This window comes from Nuphar pumila, chromosome 4, assembly GCF_984573655.1.
Source record: "Nuphar pumila chromosome 4, dmNupPumi1.hap1.1, whole genome shotgun sequence".
NCBI lineage: Eukaryota > Viridiplantae > Streptophyta > Magnoliopsida > Nymphaeales > Nymphaeaceae > Nuphar > Nuphar pumila.
In genome coordinates, this window is record NC_143252.1 from 118,996,691 (window position 1) to 119,014,442 (window position 17,752).

Here is a 17,752-nt window from a genome sequence, read left to right on the forward strand (position 1 = left end):
ATCTCAATGGCATAGTTGTATAACAGGTAGGGGTCTGCCTAACCCAGCTTTCTCTATAAAAAAAAAAAAGGAGAGATCTTGGCATTTTACATCAATGATCTTGCGAATGATGAGTGAGGTGTTTTTCCTTGCTTTGGATCTCCGTATTACTATATCGGACCCAACTTGTGTAATCCAATTCAAAATAGGCTCATTCACATCGATTTTACACCTCATACAATGCCTGCTTATGGTCATGATGGCAAGTAGTGAGTCTAAAGTCTAACGTTGAAATGAAAGTTATGTGGGTCCACAATGTTAAACCAATTGTTCCATTTATTTAACAAATTCAATGCCTTTTTTTTCTGGCTAGCCACATTGCTCATGAAAAAAAAGAAGAAAATTTGCATGTCATCAATGACGTATATATTATAAACAAGGAACGCATCTGAATACAATGTCAGTCGTGACGACAAAGAACATCAATTACCAAACCCCATAAAATTGGTGATGCTAGAAGGTACTAAGGGTGTCAATTGGTCCTGTTTACACAAACCCGACCCAGACCATACCCTATAGGGTTCAGGTACGGTGACAAATAAGAAGAGCTGGGTCCGGACCCAAATGTTTGATTAATACATGGATCGGGGTATAGTTTGTAAAATTTTATACCACCAACCTGAGTTCCGATTAATCATCAAAGGACAAGGACCCCATTAATTAACTTATGAAGGTCCATTACACTCAGCCATGATGTTAGCAAGATACTTTACCTAATAGTCATTGTCATAATATCATGATAATCAAGCTTTATATACTTAGTGGATTCTGTTTTGGTTTCATGATGAAGAAGTTGAACATTGGTGGTAAGGTCGCACTATCATAACTGAGGGGTCTCAAGTTCAAGTAAAACAAAAAGGGATCTGACCATCCATTCAAAGGGTTTTAAGTAGAGGTGGACAATGGACCGAGCAACACGTGGACTGAACCGGCCAAACCTGCCGCGGCTCAAGCTTACAACAACAACAACTACTACTACGCCTTCATCCCAAAACAATTGGGGTCGGCAATATGAACCAACAAAGAAAATCATTATGGGTCTTCCACATGAATCCTTCTCCTCCATTCATTTTTATCCAATGTCATGCCCTCGGTGAGGTTCAAAGCATTCGTATCCTTTCTTATCACCTTCATTTGTGTCTTCCTAGGCCTACCCCGACCTTTTTTAACTAATATATTTTTCCATTTCTCCATCCTTCTAACTAGAGCATCATTAGGCCTTCGTCGAATATGTCCAAACCACCGTAAACGATTCTCTCTCATCTTATTTTCAATGGGTGCAACGCCTACCTTCTTACGGCTCAAGCTTATGCCAATAAATTAGACCCAAGCTTGGCCTGAATGGGGCTTTTGGCCCGGTCTGGCCCAAAGCAGGCCAACACGGGTTGGGCCATACGAGTCAGCCCTGGCCAGCAAGTGTGTGTTGTTTATATATATATTTATATTTATATAATTATAATCACTCATGAAATACTTCTTATATAAAAGAAAAGAAAACTTTTTAGAGAATTGATTTTTCAAGTTATTCCCTTGGCCCGAAAGGGGTTTGGTGCAGTGGCATAGGGCCTACGCTGCTAGGCCAGCAGTCTAGATTCAAATCCTATGGGCATCACTTCTGGACATAGGTGACCCATTGAGGACTGAAATTTGTCCCTAGGCCTAGTATCTTGCCCTTTCTGCAAAGAGGATCTTCGGGGTTATGGTGTTTTTTATAAGGATTCAAGTTCATCTTAGTGAGATTTTCTTTCGGATCACTCAATCTCCCTGACTCAGGGTGACCATCATATTGTCCCTCAAGTTAACGTCTTGAAACAAAGTAGTTAGAGGCCTAGCTCTTTTGGGGACTTGTTAAGGTCTTGGATTATATCAGTGCTCTCTATCCCCTCATCCTCTTTAGAAATGACTTCTAAGACAACCTTAGGGTGAATGGTTTTGCCTTGAACAAGCTTAGGCGGTGGTCCCAGAATATTTTCTTACTGTCACATTCTCTTTACTCTTTTTATCATATCTCAGGCCTTCTCCTGAATTGGTCAGGCAAGATTAGATTTTGGTATGGATGCCTTGGTCATCATTTTCTAAGCCTTTAAATGGTTTATATCTATTCCTCAAGAGCATGGGCCAACTTTTAATGAACTTGGCAAATTCATGATACTTTTTACACCTTTTCGAAACATACTCTATGGCTGGAGATGAAGTGACACACTAGCGGATTGAACTCTTCTAACAAGAACATTCTGGCCTCTATGTTTATACACATGCGTGTAGTTCCTTAACTTGACCTCATTCTCTATAAATTTCTATTCAATTTCTTACATAACTAATTTTAGGGTGGCGTTGGAGTTTTCCAGTTCCTCTAATGTAAGCCCCTTGAGAAATCCTAAACTATTATTTTTTTCCTGACCTCTTATATTGAACCTCTTCCTCTTCGTTTTTTGAATTTGTTTTATCTCTAAAAGAATTGCCTCAAGACGGAAAGGTCACCCCCATTCCTATATGTAAGCTTTCCCCCAATAGGCTTGTAACTTTCTGGTGCCTCTGGGTTTCTTCTTAGAGTTTTTAAGTGGATTTTGGGCTATGGACTCATGTTGCATATTTGAGTCAGGGTTCTCAGAACCTTGTCGTTGATTAGATAGACTTGTGTTTTTAAGAGGACCATACGAGTGTTCCGAACTATCATGTTTTTCACCTTTTTGTTTATGATGTATATGCCTCTTTGGTACTCTCGACTGCCCCACAAGGCCTTACGGCTTAAGAACCTCATGTATTCGGACCCTCTCTTCTCTTCTTGATGTACTTTGCTTTCAAGTATCTATAAAGAAGCTTTTTGCCTCCTTGCCTCTTTGCTCTTTTTATGATTGTGCATGTGTGTACTCTTGCTTTCGCTCATGCGTGTGCATTGTGCATTGCTTATGCGCTTAAAAGGCCTACTTTCGGTGTTTGCAATTACCCAAAGCTACGTCGCGGGAGCCTTCGCTTCTAAGCATGTGATAAGTTGATACCAGAGCCTTGTCGACATTGAGATTGACAATGACACCGATGAAGAAGGTCATGACTCTTTTAGGCAGTATGGTTCCTCCTAAAGAAGATTTCATGGTCGATGATAAGGTATCAGTCATCTCGTGTGATGTTGACGAGCTGACTGGGACAGTGACCAACATAAAAAAGTTGGTTAATGAGACTTGTATTGCTTTTAAGGATCTCAATCCAGAGATCAAGACAGTGGTAGAGGGAGTGGAAGACTTTGTAGAAAGTCTTGTCACTAAACTTAGCTACTCGGTGGAGGACTTTGCCACCAGATTTGATGATTTGTTGGGTTAGTTCAACATCATGGCTGTTGAATTGGATGTTGTTCGATGAAAAAAATGATTAGTTGGAGCAGTAGTTGAGGACTGCCCAAGCTGGAGGCGCTACAACATACGTGAATAGACCACGTTACAGGCTACCTGAGCCTGCAAAGTATAAAGTCATGCGGGACTCAAAGGATCGCATGGCAATTCCTGAACTTTAGGAATTACACAAACAATTGAATGATATGCTTGAAGCGGGGATCATCCAACCATCTAAAGCTCCTTTTGGAGCACCCATGTTGTTTCAGATGAAGCACAATGGGTTGAAGTGTTTGTGCGTCGATTATAGGGCACTAAAAAAAATGACAGTGAAGAATAAGTATCTGCTTCCTTTGATCATAGACTTGTTTGAACAACTTCAAAAGGCGAAGGTCTTCTCTAAGTTAGACCTGAGATCTGGCTACTGGCAGGTCAGAGTAAGGTTAGGGGATGAGCTAAAAACTACTTGTGTAACACAATATGGGGTGTTTGAATTCTTTGCCATGCTCTTCGGCTTGACGAACGCACCCGCTACCTTTTCGACCCTGATGAATAAGATTTTCTACGCGTACCATGATAAGTTTGTCATCGTATACTTGAACGATATAGTGGTGTACAACGATTCTATGGAGCAGCGTGTTCAACACTTTCAGATTGTGTTTCAGACTTTGAAAGACTACGAGTTGTATGTCAAGCGAAAAAAGTGCCTATTTAGTTAGAAGGAAGTCCACTTTTTTAGCCACATTATAGGAGGAGGCACTTTAAAATTGAACCACAAGAAAATTGAGGTTATTCAAGCATGAGAGCCGTCTTCTAAGGATTTTGAATTACGTTCTTTTTTGGGATTTGCAAATTACTATTGGCGCTTCTTCAAGGGATATTCGCAGATTGCTACTATGCTCACAGATCTGCTGAAGAAAAACAAATCATGGCTATGGTCTGATGCATGCCAGAAGGCTTTTGATGGGTTGAAGCGCACCTTGACAGAGAAGCCAGTGCTGAGGTTGCCCGACTATCGACAACTGTTTGAAGTGCAGACTAACACGTCTGACTTTGCTATCGAAGGGGTGTTGCTCCAAGAAGGACATCTCATTGTATTTGAAAGCAAGAAGTTGAACAATGCCGAGTGTCGATACATTGTGCATGAGCGTGAGATGTTGGCGATCATGCATTATCTCCACACATAGAGACATTATCTTTTGGAGTCGCAATTCCTTGTGCGCACTAACAAGCTACTTTCAGACTCAGAAGAAGCTGAGTCCAAGGCAAGCGCACTGGCAAAATTTCTTGGTAGAATTCAATATGGTCCTCGAGTACAAGCCAAGCAAAACCAATGTTGTTGCTGACACCTTGACTCGAAAGGCTGAACTTATAGCTTTGCTCACTTTGGATGGCAGTGTGAGCCAACCGACGAGCGATCTTCTCGAGCAGGTTCGAGAAGCTTTAAACAGTGACCCGATGGCTCAACAACTGATCGCATTGGTGAAGGAATGAAAGACGCAAAGACTTTAGTTGGACGATGATTTGCTCCGCATTATAGGCGACCGTTCATATATTATGCGGCAGGATACTTTAAGGAGGCGCTTGATGCACGAGTGCCACGATACTACCTGGGCGGGTCACCCAGGGCAACAAAGAAGATTGGCGTTATTAGAATGCACATTCTACTGGCCGCAGATGCGCGATGATGTAGATGTTTATGTATGAACTTGCTTGATTTGCCAACAAAGCAAACCCCTCAATCAGAGACCCGGTGGACTATTGGAGTCCATACCTATGCCAAGCCATCCGTGGGAGTGCATAATTATGGTTTTCATTGTGAGCTTGCCAAAAGCACAAGGTTGCAGTTCTATCTATGTGGTTGTGGACAGGTTTTTGAAGTATGTTATCTTCGTGCCTGCCTCTGCCACCTGCTCAGCTATCAATACTTCAAAGTTGTTCGAGCAGAATGTAATCAAGCATTGAAGAATTGCAGAAAGCATTGTCAGCGATCGTGATGCGCGCTTTACTGGCAAGTTTTGGCGAGAAGTGTTTCACTTGATGGGGATAAACTTGCATTTTAGTACAAGTTTTCACCCCCAAACTGACGGACAGACAAAGAGGATTAATGGCATGTTGAAGGAATACCTGCGTTACTTTGTCAGTGCCAACTAAAAGGATTGGGTTGATTTACTTGATGCAGCTCAATTCTGCTACAACCCCCAAAAGAGCGAGTCATCTGACCACAGTCCATTCAAAGTTGCAACCGAACAATAGCCACAGACTCTGCACTTCCTTGCTGCGCAAGGACGTGACAAAGCACCTTATGTATATCAATTCGTCAGGAACTGGCAAGATCAGACAGAGTTAGCAAATGCATATCTAAACAAGGCAACCAAGTGCATGAAGAAATGGGCAGATGAGAAGCATCGTCCAGCAGAATTTCATGTTGGAGACAAGGTGTTGGCCAAGCTCTTTTCAGATCGCACAACTATCTTTCGGGGCCACCACCGAGGCCTTATTCTCAAGTATGATGGTCCCTTCACCATTATCAAGCACGCGCGAAAAATTGACGTACTGGATGGACTTGTCAGCAAACTTTCAAGTGTATCTGGTATTTCATATATGCAACCTAAAGTTGTTCCACAAAGATAAAGGAGACCCTCAATGGAGCATGCCTCAACATGCTCTCATTTTGTAGCGTGCACCCTCAACGGTCAGTGTATCGGGCAGAGAACCTGAAGTCATCCTCAACCATTTCAACAACTACCTTGGAAAAGTCAAAAATTACTTAGTATATTGAAAGGGATTGATAGAATGTGAAGCCACCTGGGAGAAGGCCAACAACATGTTTCAGCATCGACAGCTTGTGGAAGACTATCATGAACAATTAGCATTGAGGACGGTGCCAACTTAGGCGGGGGAGCGTGTTCCGAACTGCCATATTTTTCACCTTTTTGTTTCTAATGTATATACCTCTTTGGCACTCTTGAGTGCCCCACAAGGCCTTACGGCTTAAGAACCCTGTGTATTCGGACCCCCTCTTCTCCTCTTGATGTACTTTGCTTTCAAGTATTCAAGTATTTATAAATAAGCTTTTTGTATCCTTGCCTATTTGCTCTCTTTGTGATTGTGCATGCATGTACTCTTGCTTTCGCTCATGCACATGTGTTGTGCATTGCTTGTACGCTTAAAAGGTCTGCTTTCGGTGGGTGTCTCATTGTCTCCATTCCATGGAGTTAGGGGACTGAAATTACCTTAAATGAATCCATGGTGGTATGTTCTAGGACACTGCAGTAGTCATAGGTTATACAAATCAATTATTCAACCGCACCAAGTTAGAATCTTTTCCCAACCGTTGGCCGCCCACGGTAGATCGCGTAACTATAAGTAGCATGGGGTATTAAAATACATAGCATAATAAACCCCATGTGATCTTCTTTGTTGCTAGGGCCTATAGTACCCAACAAATTGGTTAATTGAAAGAGAAACAAGTCTTAAACTTGCATAATTTGGTTGTTTAACATGTGTGAATATATACCCTAATATGAGAAACAAGTTAAGGATCTTGTTCATGTTTTAAATGTTAATGCTTTGAGTTGTTTGCATGTTTGAATTAATGTATGGTATGGACTTCCATGTTAAATTGTAACTGGTTGTCTTCGTAGCAGAGGCAAGCATCCTCTTGATTGGTTTGTTTTTGTATGCATGGCTACTGTTAGTTGAATCTTGATCTAAACAAATATGAATATATCACTAGCTTACCTTGTTTTTGTATGCATGGCAATTGCCTTTCTCTTTCTCTCAAATATCCAATGTTGTGCTGCGAGTTTATAAGTTGATATGTAAGAGTAATTGACAGTAAAATGAAGTACTAGCCTAGTGCCTAATGGTGACATAGGTATGACTTTGGTGCACTCTATATAGCTAAAAGATTGCTTGATTACCATGCATGTTTCTTTGATAGATGTAGAAGTACCACCCTTCAAGGGTTCTCATTCCTGCACTATTTTTCTCTCTGTCTCTCTTTGGTTTTATATGTAGTGCAATATTTATATTTTATTTTAATATAAAATTTTATTTTTGCAAGTTTAAGGCCTATAACAGTGACATTCTTGTGTCACCATTATAGGTCTTAAACCCATCATAGCCTATAATGGCAACTATGAGGACACCGTTATAGCATATAACGATGACTATCATGTTATCGTTATAGCATATAACGATGATTTCATGCTAGACGCTGGCTATAACAAAATTTAATTCTCACGGTTATCTCCTATAACAGTGACCATGAAGTCACCATTAAAGTTAAGTCATCGTTATAGGCTAAGTCGTCACTATTAGGATGCGACCTTTAATAACGACCTATAATTGTCGCAATTATTTATCAACAGAGGCCAAAACTAGACAACCACTTTTTGTCATCGTTATAGGTTTATAACAACGACAGAGAGAGCAATAGCAATGCCTTTAATTGCCTATATTGACTCTAATTCTTGTAGTGAAAGAGGCCTGAATTGACCTTTGTTTCATATCGCTAAGTGATTGATTTGATTTGAATTTGATGATTCACATCGATTTTGAGAGAGAGAGAGAGGATACACACACATATACATATATATATATATATATATAGGAAAATGAAAACCTCTCTAATGAAAACCATCCCAAATCTCTCCAATGAAATTTTTTTAGTATTTTTTCTAAATTTTGATCATACAGATGTGTTCAACATGCTTGATTTACTATAAATCAACACTTGGATCATGAATTTTGGATAAAAAATGGTATTTGGATCCTCAAAAATTTATTAAAATTATACGTCATTGATTTTGTAACTTATAAAAAACTATCCATGCATCATAATCAAATGTTCCAAGAATTGATTCCTATAAAAACAAGCATATAGATCACATATGTATGGTCAAATTTTTTAAAAAATACCAAAATTCCAATAAAACGTCCATTGAAAAAAATTGAGAGGGTTTTCCATTGGAGAGGTTTTCATTTATATATGTGTGTGTTATTGCTTCGAGAGCGCCTACACCCATCTATATAGTAGAAATCACATATGTAGATCGCATCTTCAGACTTTATGAATGTAGTCAACGTAGTTTATTTGATAGGAATCATGTTTTTTAGACATAAAACTAATATTTTTTATATCATTAAACTTTGGTAAATTATGGGCCAATGATATTTTAAAGTCTTGATAATCTATACAAACATCATAATCATATAATCATGATGTTTTTATTTTGGTATATTGAAAAGCTTAAAACAAAAAATACACAGACCATGAATGCTTTTATTGCATTAATATCACGATAAAATGTTACAGTTTGAAAATATCACTTCCTAAAAAGAAATTGTCAGCTTTTGAGAATATTAGTATAAAATTGTATAAAATCATGATGTTTTGAAAATATCAACAATATTTGTTAGATAGTTTGTAGGGATGGCAGTGGAGTGAGGGAAAACGGGACCTCACCCCCACCTCGCCCCCGTTTGGACAGGGGATGGAGGCGGGTATGAAAGTTAAAATCAAAACACATGCGGGGATGAAGGTGGGGATGGACTTACGCTTCCCCCCGCCTGCCCCACCCTCGATCTCTGTTAGTAAAATAACTAAAATACCTTTAGGGACGGTAGTGGACCTGAGAGAAACGGGACTCCGCCCCCACCTTGCTTCGCTTGGACTGGGGATGGAGGACACAATACAGGGATGAAGATTAAAATCAAAACCTATGCGGGGATCGAGGGCAGAATTTTGAGACGGGGCGAGGATGGAGACCTTATGCCCCGGTCCACTGTCATCCCTAATAGTTTGTTTTTGTTGGTTTGTTGCATAAATAAAAGCGCCTAAAAAAACAATTGATTTTTTTATTTCGTACTTTATTTCCTCTCAACTAGGGGTGCCAAGGGGTCGGGTTTGGTTCGGACCTAGGCGAAACCAGACATGGGCCTAATTTTTTAGTATGGTATCGGGGGTCTGGTGGTTTTAATTGGGTTCAATATAAGAGAAATCATACCTGGATCCGATAAGAACTACATGAACCAGACCTGGTAAAATAATATTCTTTTATCATTTTTACATTGAAAAATTGTGTCTTAATTGGAACTCGGGTTGGGCATGGGTCTGGTATAAAATTTCACAAACTATACCTGGATCCATGTATTAGTCGAACCTTGAGGGTCGGACCCGAGTCTTAATCGGGTCTTCTTATTTATCACCATACCCGGACCCTATAGAGTTCTGTCCGGGTAAACCTGACTTGTTGACACCCCTACTCTCAACATTATTTTTTAATTATGAGAGAAAATAAATAAAAAAATCAAATTCTCACAAGAAATAGACCGCAGTTATTTTCTCGTTTTAAACTTTTGTTCACCTGGATCAAGACCATATACTGGTTCCAGTCAAACCTGGACCTACCGAGCAATGTTGCCAACACTGTATCAGACCTTGAAAATGATTCAGGTGAATCGGTCAATTTCGAGTTCGGAGCTGAATCGAATTTTGAATCTGCCAACTTTTAACTAGAAAATGACACGTGTCACAGAAATACTAAAATAAAATTACAAAACATTTCTATTTTTTCTTTAAAATAAGTCCAATCAGACCTATACTGTATCGATTATGTATCAATTTCTGACCGATACGATAAGAATCATCCGATTCAGTCTCATTCACAGCAACGCTGACAAGTATGGGTGTCAACAGGTCGAGTTTAGCTCAGACCCAGGTGGAACCAGACCTGACCCTGATGTTTGGGTATGGTATCGGGTTCGAACCCGATAAGAACTACATGAACCAGACCCAGATCATACCCAATAAAACAATATCCTTTATCATTTTTACATTGAAAATTTGCGGGTCCTGATAGGAACTCGGGTCGGGCCTGGGTCTGGTATAAAATTTTACAAACTATACCTGTGTCCATGTATTAACCGGAGCTTCAGGTACGGATCTTGGTCTTTATCATGTCTTCTTATTTATCACCATACTCCAACCCTATAAAGTTTGGTCCAGGTCAGGTCCTGATAAACCCCACCCATTGACACCCCTGTTGACAAGTAAGGTCCATATATTCCTTGATAAGTGGAGCAGCGACTGCATTGGCCCACCCCAAACTCTTTCAGAAAAAGCAGCAGGTGAGAATAAAGAGAGAGAGGGCGCACCCACCGGTTGGGGTTGGTCAATGAGGGTGGCGGACGCAGAAGACCTCAACGCACACGGACTCAAGGGTTAATAAATTGTTTAACCAACAACTACAACTAAACTCAAAAATGGGTAAAGGTGGACAGGTAGTGAGGTAGGTGAGAAATTAGGCAAGTTTGTGACTTTGTTTAGAAATGGAAATGATTTTTAAAATGAAGCAATTTTTTTTAGATCCTGCTCATGGAGCTAATTATTGTAAAACCCCACGAATAAACGATACATACCTGTTAGTTTTGAACTTGTGATTAGGGGTGGGCAACCCGGTGTGGGCCCTTCTAATGGACCGGGCCAGCCCAGTCAAAGCTTGGCTGGGCGGACCGACCTACTGGAAAAAACCCAGCCCACAACCCACCCTTTAGGCCCATGGGCGTAGTAATATTATATATTATAAATATAATATTTATATATATATATATATAGAGAGAGAGAGAGAGAGTAATGGGCAATGGGCAGGTGCAAAATGATACGTGCTAAATGAGTTTTTTTTAGGATTTTTTTTATTTTATTTTTAAATTTTGATCATACATATGTGATCTATGTACTTGATTTTATAGGGATCAGCTCTTCAAGTGTTCTATTCCGAAACCTCATGATTCAGGTGTTGATTACATATGTATGGTTTCGGGACAGGCCAGATCCTAGTCTCAAGTCTTCTAACCGGTGATTAGGGATGGCAGTGGGGCGGGGCGGGGGACAAGGTCTCCACCCCCGCCCCGCCTCAAAAATTTTATCCTCCACCCCCGCCTTCATCCCCGTTTCATGTCCTCCATCCTCGGTTCAAACAGGGATGAGGCGGGGCGGGGATATTGCGGGGATGAGGCGGGGATCGTGGATGGATTTTAACCTTCGTCCCCGCCTCCATCCCCATTTCATACCCTTCATCCCCGGTCCAAACGGGGCGAGGCGGGGTGGGGCCCCACTTTCCCTCGGTCCACTGCCATCCCTACCGGTGATAATTACCTGTCTTGGAGTCAAGTTGTGACAATAGCATTGTCGGACAAGAATAAAATAGGTTTCATCGATGGGTCTGTGATCAAACCAAACACATCATTACCCAAACAGGCTGCTTGGACCAGGTGTAATAACATGATCTTATCGTGGTTGTTAAACTCCCTATCACAGGAGTTATCTAAAAGCAACATCTTGAGCGAAACAACAATGGATGTTTGGAATGATCTGAAGGAGCATTTTTCATAATCTAATGGACTGCGAATCTTTTAGATCAAGCATGCCATTGTGATGCTTCACCAAGAGAACCATTTGATAGCCACATACTACACGAAGATGAAGGTTCTTTGGGTATATATAGTCTTGTCGACCTGTACAGGTGGTGCATCAAAAGCTCTTTCAAAATTGTACCAATAGGAAAAGTTGAAACAATTTTTGATGGGTTTGAATGAATCCTATGCCGCTATTCGGAGTCAATTTTTTATTATGGATCCTATGCCCACTGTAAGCAAGGCTTATAATCTGATGCTTCAAGATGAATGTCAAAGAGAACTTCAAGTTGCTCCAAATCTTGAAGTGAACATGGTTGCTGTTGTCAATGACCACGTGATCAAGTTGCTCTTTCAAAATGTGACCATTGCAAAAAACTTGGTCACACAATGGATAAGTGTCACTACAAGAAAATACGTCATTACCGACCATCAAAATGGTGATGATAAATTATCATTGTTAATAATAAATTAATCTCGACGATAATAATGTCATAGTAAAAATAGCTATAATTGACGATATAATGTCGTTGCTCTTATCCCGTCAGTTATATGAATAGGAACACACAAAAGATGGTCGAGATTAAATATTGCCGATGATATTATCATCACCTTTCAAATACGATAATAAGTAATTATCACCAAATATTCTTTATATTTTTAAGTATAGACGGTGATAATTATCATCCTAATCTAATAACGATGATAATTATTGTCATCCATATGCTCTAAATGATCAACATAATGACAACAAAAATTATCATCGTCGATATGTTGATTATTTGTAATATATATGGATGACGACAATTATCGTCACCCACACTATAACATCAATGATGATAAATATCGTTGTTTACATTAAACTTATCCCTAATATTTTTTACGACGATAATTATTATTGTTCATAGTGTAACTTAACCTAATTTTATTGGCAATGATAAATATCATCACCAATAATTAACATCAATTATGTGGCAACGGTAATTATTGTCATTTATAGTGTCTATCCCTAATCCTAGTGACAACGATAATTATCATCGCCAATAGTGTAACATCAACGATGATAAATATCAATGTTGATGTTAAACATATCCCTATTCTTATTGACGATGATAAGTATCATCGTTCATAGTATAACTTAATTCTATTGACGATGATATTTATCGTCACCAATAGTTAACATCAACGACAATAAATATCATTGATGTTAAACTTATCGCTAATCTTATTTAAGACGATAATTATCATCGTTCTTAATTTTATTGGCGACTATAAATATCATCACGGATAGTTTATCATCAACAATGATAAATATGGCCGTTAATGAAAATTATAACTTTTGCAAGAGGTCACCCTCTTTTTTCTTTTCGCTCTCTCGAAAACCCCTCCTCTGCCTTTTCCTCGGTGCACTCACCCCTACTACCCTCGCCACTACTAGATAAGGTAGCGTGTCGAGCAGCGCAACCTTTCAGAAGTTCTACACCGACAACCCCTTCGTTGTCTCCACTGACACCTCCTTTCTTGCGTGCGCCTGTGGCAACAACATCAAGATCGTCGACACCCTTGACTCCTCCAACAAGGCTATGCTCGATGATGACTTCGACAGGGTCATCATCCTCGCCCTTAGCCCTGATGGTTGCCTCCTCTTCTTGGCATCTCAAAGCTGTCAGATTAGGATTTGGGATCTCTCATCTTTCAAGTGTGTGCGCTCGTGGAAGGTAACACCCTCTCTTCCTTCCTCGAATTTCCTGTTTTTGATCTTCTTGTATTTTGATCTTCAATAAGAAGCATGTATAGATTAGGTATTTTCAAATTCCCTGTTTGTGATCTTCTTGCATATTTTTTTCTTTTTATTTTTGTTGTAGTGTTTGTTATAAAATTGAAACCTTATTGTGAATTCATGTTTCTAATATTGCATAACATGACAAAGATGAGAGGGGTGATGGGAGTTGGAAATAAAATAGGGGGTGAGGCCGGAGTTGTCAACTACATCCTTGTGAGGATGTAGTTGAAAGTGACTGATCTCCACTCTCCTAAAAGAACTGTTGATTCTGTTTTGTGCACTTCTAATCATTTTCGTGTTTAGGATGAGTTCATTTGAAAATCTGCACATTTCAGGCCAAGACTACTTGGTAGAGTAGTTTTAAGATACACAGCAAAGCGCCAAGTCTTAACGTCACCTATGAGGGAACAGGGTTGTAAAGTTTGGGTTTAATATCCTACAAAATCCAAATCCATTTAGTTTCATTCGTCTGAACAAATAACATCCAATTATTAATCAGATTTGGATTCACTATGCAGTCATACATCCAAATCCAAATCTTCATTGATTATGAATTCATATACATATAAAATATGCACAATTATATAGTTAGACCTGAATTTGGCATGTCTTTTCTATCTGATTCCAAAACTAATCAGTCAATATCTAATTAGGTTGGATTCAATAGTGTCTACATTCAAACTGCATCTTATATGTTTACATTGGATTCAGTAGTGCCTACATTCAATATGCATCTTATATGTTTACATCCCTAATTGAAAGTAGACTCACAACTCCAGTATGTGAACCCAAAATCAGTTAAGGCAGAATTCATCATTAATCAAGTAATACAAATTAGTCACTTGACATATTTGCTAACTAGTCCCACTCACATCAATGTTGAAACATCTTTTATTCCAACTATGATAAATCAAAACTACAATGCTAATTGTCTTCAATCCCAACAAGCAATAAGCTTCTTTATATGTAATTGTTCTTCAAGATTTGTTTTGGAGAATTTAATTTGTAACTAATAGTTTTAATAGGGCTTTGATGATATTAATGGTTTGGGCTGGTTGCTTTGTTGTTGGGAAGTCATCTAGAATATCTTTATGAATATGGTTTGCCATGGTTTAGTATATATGCAGTTTCTTGTTATGTATTTCCATTGTTTTTATTTTTTGTTGTGTTAACTAGGTTACAAGATGGATAAGAGCTTGATTTTTTATAGAGATAGACACAGGCTCAAATACATAGGAGTTTGGACATTTCGTAACCTAGCCCGTAATTACATGGATAGCCATGAAAGGATCAAGTGTCCATGCGTGAAGTGTAAGAACATGTACTTGAAAGTAAATGTGGTAGACATTCATTTGATGCAACATGGGTACATGAAATATTTGCTTGGGGGGTTTCCGGTAGTTACTTTTAGAGAGGGAAGCTTTCACAACATAAATACAATTATCTACCTTTTCTGCGACATTCTGATATGGTAAGTTTGTTTTGTTGCTTATCTTCAATTTTTTTTGGTGCTATCTTGTTGATAATTAATAGTGGCACTTGTAACATTTTTTTTCCTTTTTTATGCCTCAAATATTCTCTAAATTTTGATTCATCATTCTTTTTTAGATCTAAAATTGATGTTGGGTTTTCTAATTCGTGAATTAGAAGTAGATTTTATCTCCAACCTCTTTATGACATGTGCAATTAATAACACACTCTTTGTTTCTCATTCATAATCTTAGTAAGAAAATGAACAAATGATTGATTTGAATTTTGGTTTTGTGTAAGAATAATTGCATGTTACTTGTAAGTAAGCTTGCTTGAAGCGATTATAGCTTAGTCTTTGCTTATATATTGGGCAAACTGTTCCTCCTCAAAATCTTGTAAATTGAATACCATGAACTTAGATAGCTTGTTTTGTTTACTTTTTCTTCTTTTTTCTCCATCTCACATCATTGATTTTTAATTGTTCCATTTGTAGGATTCTCCCATTTTCAATTATATTAGCAATCTTTCACCTATCAAGCCAGTTAAATCTATTCATGTTGCTCAAGGGTTTGGAGAGCTCAACTTTCCTCCACCACCCACAGTTTTTACATCACCATGTGATGTTTCATGAAGAGACATTTTTTTTAAAAAGGTAAATGTGCATTCTTGTAGTTAATTATGTGCTGAATCATCTGGCCTGAATAAGGTATCTTTTATGCGTGAAAATGGAGGTGTTGCACTTTCATCAACTTCAAATGGTGTTGGCTAGTAACAATTGATTCACTGGTTCAATATTTTGAGATGATTCCTTGTTTTAAAAAAAAACCCAATGATCAGGATTTTTTACAGTTAAGCACTTCTAGTCCATCATGTGTTGATGATTACTTTGTTGATTCTGTAGATGATTATAGTAAGAGTGATGGCTCACCTGGGTCATGTTCTAAATAAGCTACTGAGCGATTAGAATTGCAACCACGAAACTCTAGCAGCACTCATGAGGATGCTTCAAGACATGATAATGTTGATGTGAATGCAGAAAAGGACAGGACCATGGACAAACCATGTTAAAGATGTCAGGTACCACCACAAGCATTCATTCTCATAATATAGTAGAAAAAGTTATATTTTAAGATGAAACTGTAAAGAATGAACTTACAAAGAAGATTGATGGACTAGATCAGGAGAACTGGAGTGTGGTGGATGATAAGCGGTCTGGTTTACTTGTTGGGAGCAGTGATCCTCTTTTTGAACCTAATCTCTATCTCTCTTCAACCAGAGGGCACCTAAAGCTGGGGAACGAGATGAGCCTCTTGTGGCTCAACTCATAAAGAGCATCAAAGTCGTATCATAGGCTTGGCCAAACATGAACAATAGGTGATCGACTTCTCTTGGCATGTATAGGTGCTTATTAAGTAGTAATAGATATATTTTACATCATAGTTGGTGCAAACAAATGGTTGAAATGTTTGACTTGAAAGCAATACGTTTTGAGCTGAAATCATATTGTTTCCAACTTTAAAATAATGTATTCCCTTTATATACTATCCAACTATATATAGCTCAATTCAATCAATTCACATTTCAGATTCTTTTACATTCAGCTTGCAAACATAAAGCTTTCTTTTTATGTGTGTGTGTATAAAGAAGCTAGTTCAAGGTCGGCTCATATGTCTCAAGCTCATCATGAGCTTGAGCTCCCTCAGCTTCTGACAAGGTTGATCTGTGCTTGAACACCTGAAGCTTTACTCATTCGGCTCGTTTACCATCCCCATCAATGCAACAATTTGTAGGCAGCATGCTACCTAATTTTACATTAGAGATGGCTAAATCATTGGCTGGTTCATTTGATTTCGTTGACATAAATCACTACACAAGCTTGTATATCAGAAATGGTCGAAGTAGAATATACAAACTGGTATTGTGTGATGCTTAATATGATTTTGCAGTAATTACATCTCATAAGAAAATTTGTATCATATTCTGCACTCTTCTGCATCTTTGTTAATAATGCCTCTCAAGTACTTCATCCTATATAACTTTGGTTGCAGCCTTTAAGGGTGGAAAGCAAATTTGAGAGTATATTGTAACTTAGCCATCAACAAAACTTTTTGTAGCCAATTTGAACCTTTTTTGGCTTAATCTGACTGCTTTTGAAATGCATTGTCTGGTTTTATATGTGAATGCCCCAAATATGATCATATAATTTAATTGATCAAGTAGAAATGGAGCTTAACAAGCGCATGTAAACATTGGTGAGTTGGATGTCCGACCAAAAACCAATCTGTTGTAATCCCAACATCCCTAAATGTTGGCAAAGGTTGGTTTTGGATAGGATGTGGCCACTTACGTGGTCATACTATCTCTAGCCAATTCTCTTTTGCTGAGCTTTTGTATTCAGAGATTTTTTTTATTTGATTCTCTTGCATGTTATAACTTGGGTTTTTTGTCATGCATATATAGAGATTGGTATACGGAGCCAAAGCAAAAGCAACAATAGCCATTAGATTTGATGATTTCATAGCTGCCCCTTTAAGGGGCACGAGATATTAACAAAAAGCATATTTGGAGATCAAAAGAGCTGATGGGAATGATGCCATAATTGCTTTGTACATATTGGCACATGATGAGTATACTGTTATGTTCGAGCGAAGAGATGGCTTAATCGGATGATACATAAGATGATATGCATATTTGAGCTAGATATGAAGCTCAT